The following is a 4,941-nucleotide window of genomic DNA, read 5'->3' as shown; positions in this document are numbered from 1 at the left end:
CATCATTGATGGCATTCCAGCATATGCGTTGTTTAAATTGAGTTCTGATTTGTTTGCTACATCCCCGCTGTCAGACATAGGCTAATTGTTATATTTTCCACATGCGCCAGGTTTTGATACAGAAATGCATTTTTCATCAGCGATGGCAAGATTAACCCAATAGCCTATAACAAAACATGTTAAATTATGATACCTTTACAGAGAGAGATAGATACATGTGTCCCTGTAATTACAGCTTCCATGTCACCCAACAGATGTAACCCTAGCTTGTAACAGCTAATGGTAAAACAAAATCTATTAATGTTCCCATGGTAAACCAGAGTTATTGCATAAGTTATGTTTTCCAGCTTCTTCTCATTTATTGTGCATGCTAACTTATATTTATCAATTGTTATTTTACCTTAATAAAATTGAGATTTGTCATGCATGGGATTGGTACTATAGGGTTTACCCAAAATCTAAATGTCGCCATCAGCAACATTGGTTTGCATTAAGCTAGCCATAAACCCCACTTTAGTCTGAGAACAGTCTGTTAACATGAATATTCGTTATCAATATTTATGGCTTTTTTGTTTTGAGTCTAAATCTGTTACCCTGAAGAAGTCTCTAACTAAAAGGAAACCTCAGATTTAGGGGGGATGTGTAATCTAATCACACATCTGGTCCCTTCAGTCTGAAAATAAATAAAGTGCAAAGAGTGCAAAGCAAATCTTAATTGTTTAGCTTCAAGGGATATTTGGTCATTCTAAATGACAAACTATTGTTTTCCTCAGCCTCAAGCTAGATGATGATTGTGGCTGCCTGAGAAATTATAACAACACTAACTGTTTTAATCAGACATTTCATCCAGTTTTTATTTCTTGTATTAAAAGCATCAGCCGTTTTAAGTACAAGTCATTAACTGAAATATACCAATGCAGAGCAGGAGAGAAAGGGGCAAAGAGAGAAAAAGATGGAACAGGAAGCAGCCGTTAAAGTCATTTAGGATCCTGCTTTATTGCCAGTGGAAGTCCGACCCTCCAGTTAGATGAGTCCTCAGATGTGAGTACAGCATGTGGAAAGCATAGGGAACACTTTGTACTTTAACCAATGTGAGCCGCCTTCTATCAACATAATGCATTATTTCCTAACTCGGCTGCCTCTGATGTGTAAAGTACCGGCCAAACAAAAAGTCTTTGGGCTGTTTTTTCACACAAAGGACTCATACATGACAGGCTGACTTTCAACTACTACGTGGAAGTGTTAAATAGATCTAAGAGGCACATTTCAGCGGTGACAGATCCATTCTTCAGCTGAAGACCTGTCATTACAGCTACCAAGATACAAGACAACGCTACATGTAGCATCATTATAAAACTAATTTTTCAGCTGGTGTGTTAACAAGCAGCTGAGCATTTGCTGGATGATAAACAACATGTGGCCAAACTCCTAAACCTAAAGAAATGCCTGTAGCAGTGGGAGATGACTGCGGACTTCAACATATTTTAAAAACACAGTCTTTTTATCTGTTGGAATGTATAAATATCTGTTTATGTTAAGAGAGCACTTTCATAAACTAAAAAAGTGTGGTGCAACACAATGCTTTTTCCTAGCGACTCTGATCCTAATCACACTGCTGAGCTTTTTCTTTTTTTTGCATCCTGCTATTGCTAGCCAACATGCACTAACCTGTCAATTACTTTGTGTATGAAATATATACAATGTGCTAACTATAAACAATGCCTTGCCTTCTCTTACAATTTGATATGGAAAAGATAGTAGAGACAAATTGCCAATCATAGAGGTCTGCTGCATGTCATAATATTACCGGTATGATTTTAGAGTTAATGAAGACTGAGTGGAGGGTGTGGGTTAAAGAGAGGCAGAAAGAATCAATTTGAAAGAGATTTAATGTATAGCAAAAGGGACAAATACAGCCTGGGTGAGACAGACACATACAGAGTTGTTCCCTCTGCCCATCATCTAACTCTCTGGTTGAATAGATAATCAACTTCAATTAAATCTGTGTGTGTGTGTGTGTGTGTGTGTGTGTGTGTGTGTGTGTGTGTGCGTGCGTTTGTGTGCGTTTGTGTGCGTGTGCAACTACACCACAGTACAACTACACAGGCCATGGGGAGATAAGGAGGTCTACGAGTGCAAGAGAGACTCTAGGAGAAAGTGAGTTCAAGAGAACCATAACGAAGGGAGAGATAAGAGAGAAGAGAAGGATGAAGTGATGGAGGGAGACAGAGCACAGTAAGGGTGAGGAGAAGAAAGGAATGGAGAGGACAATAAGGTGAAGAGGGAGAAGATGCCAGGAAGGGATGAAACTGAGAAAATGAGGACGAGTAGTCAGGAGAAGAAGGACGAAGCTTGATTTCACTGATAAGCACATATCAAAGCAGTCTTGGCTGTCAGATCAAAGACTTAGCATCACCACGGAGTCGACCTTTTTAGGTATTGCATGTCCACATGGGCCACTGGGATCGGAAATCAGTGATAAGGGATGAGCTAAACCGACTCCGGTGTAACACAAAGTTCTTCTGGACTCTCGGGGATCTCCAAGACACGGTGATAGGTCAAGAGCCAATAAGTGATGGTAATACAGTATGGCATGTTTTTTTTCATTTTTGGATTTGCTTTTGCCTTCTTTTCTAACTTCTAAGTAAACCAACCGTTACAGAAAGGCCCCAAGTGGAAACCCACATGTGAATTCAGAGCTCCTACTGATTTTCATTTGATCTTTTCTGCATTGTAATTACAACTCATGCATTTTCTCTTCAGGGATGAAAATGTCAGTTTATGTGTGTTGTAGCTCCACCTCACATATGTTGACACTTAAAAATTTGGACATATGTCTAAAAAGCATGTGTGCTTTGAATGTACATGGGTGCTTGCTAGATATATGTCAAATACATTCTTTCCAGCTTATTATCTTTTAACATTTCATTACATTCCATATTTTCATTGTCTATTTCTTGCCTTGTATTTCTTGTCTTGTATTTCTTGCCTTGTATTTCTTGCCTTGTATTTCTTTCGTGCTTACTTGTTTGTGTGTTATTGTTTTGTTTTTTTGTTTTTTGCTGTTGCTGCTATGCTGCTACTTGTAACGACAGAATTTCCCCGTCGTGGGATAAATAAAGTATAATCTAATCTAATCTAATTAAGTACAATAGCAATTGCTGACAACTATAAAATTACCATTGCTAAAGGTAATTTGATAGTGTTGTTGCTGGTTGGGCATTGCTGCTATCAATCAATCAATCAGTTAATTTGTTGATCAATCAACCAATGGCTGAAGTCAATGTCTTAATGTCTTTATTGTTTCTATTCTAAATAACGTTAAATGCCATTGATTACATTACAACATTACAACTGACCTTTCAAAAAAAGGTGTTAGAGTATTTGAATCAGGCCACAACTTTAACCAAAACATCTGAAATGTTGTCAGAGGTTCAGCTAACGATTAGCAAAATCACTTCTCCGCCCGTCTGAAGCTTGTCTTGGATTTGATGTGAGGATTTAACTACAAAGGATCAACAGACAGACCAGTTTAAAAAAGCTCAAATAAGCCGCTTTCACACAACGCCAGACTTATTACATTTCTAAAATAAACGAAACTAGAAATGAAGCTCAGATGGTGTTATTGGAAATGATAGAGGTCAGAAAGAGAAGTAGAGGCAAGGCGGAGAGACTTTGGTAGAGAATGATTAAAAGAAATAAACAGTAGCTCTCCGTGTTGTATAATGGAGGAGACAACCAATCAGCAACCCAGCCCTACTGACATGATGGTTCTCTCATCATCATGGCAACTGCTGAGAAACTTTCTTTGGTTAAAGTCGGGTGACATCTCAGTTGTTTTCAAGGTTTTAAACCTTTTTCCCGCAGAAACAGTTCCAAATGGTTTATATTTCCCGACAGCCGGAGGGTGTTTTTTTTTCAGGGCCACCGATCCAGTCCAGTGACCATCGGGTAGCAATAGCAGGATAAAGATAACTTGGACAATTAAGTCAGTGGATCAGTTAACAAGACATTTTTTCCCATTTTACGGCTCTTGGTAAAGGGAGGGTGAAAGCAACAGGGATAGTCGGAAAGTAAATAAGTAATCGCATAAGAACAAGCAGGAAAATGTACTCAAAATAAATATAACCACAACTGATCCGAGGGCTTGAAATCGGCAAGAGCCCCCAGGACAAGTGTTGCTAAATCAAACCAACCTTAATAACCCTGTTCAATACTTGTTAAATCATTTTGCAATAAATATAAACTGTTTTCAAATGTTTTTTTCAAATTTTTTTAAGACTTCCTTCTGATGCTTTTGCATGAATGGCGTTGCAAGCTACACTGAATGTGTTACAATATGGACTCTTATCATAGTAAATGATTAATTTTGATAACTGAAAGGTAGACAACTGCAGGGTTTACTTTGGTATGTACGTTAAAAGATAGATAAAGAGATAGATAGATAGATATTGATCCCAAAAAAATGGGAAATTAGGTTGTTACAGCAGCACACGTCCATCAGGCGGAAAGAAGGACTAATAACCCATTTTTACCAAGGAACAAGTTTCATGCTGCGTTAATAAGACAAATGGATAGCTGACGCTAAATTCTGTTGATCAGTTATCCCTTGTGTTGTCTTCCCGTCAAAATTGAAAATCAACACTCTTTTTGACACTTTTTGTCTTTTTTAAAAACCTTTTCTTACATTTTTGACGCTCTTTTCAATGTTTGTCACTTTTTTGACGTTTTCAACACAACGTCACACTAACTTATTAACTTTGGTTTTACAGTTAGTTTTGGAATTTATGGTCAATAACCCACATTTATAGGAAATTAGACCTAATGTTTGAGTTAGAAAAGCAAAAATTAGGGATTATTTAGACTACAATTAAAAGAAGGGATGTTGATGGGTATTCACAGACTGGAATATGTCAACTTTTACTTAATACTATTTCAAAA

The 4,941-nt window shown here is 37.5% G+C and overlaps 1 long non-coding RNA gene across 1 annotated transcript in view; it reads right to left on the bottom strand.

The window, feature by feature from the left end:
• Positions 1-3,561: 3,561 nt before the first annotated feature.
• LOC116705024 (uncharacterized) overlaps positions 3,562-4,941 on the bottom strand; it is a 7,342-nt gene continuing 5,962 nt past the window's right edge. Inside the window, exon 3 of the long non-coding RNA XR_004335825.1 lies at positions 3,562-3,572. This is a non-coding gene — a long non-coding RNA (uncharacterized LOC116705024). The remainder of the gene's footprint in view (positions 3,573-4,941) is intronic.

The sequence above is a fragment of the Etheostoma spectabile genome, chromosome 17 (assembly GCF_008692095.1).
Source record: "Etheostoma spectabile isolate EspeVRDwgs_2016 chromosome 17, UIUC_Espe_1.0, whole genome shotgun sequence".
In the NCBI taxonomy this organism is placed as follows: domain Eukaryota; kingdom Metazoa; phylum Chordata; class Actinopteri; order Perciformes; family Percidae; genus Etheostoma; species Etheostoma spectabile.
This window is presented reverse-complemented; position numbering and strand designations above follow the sequence as displayed.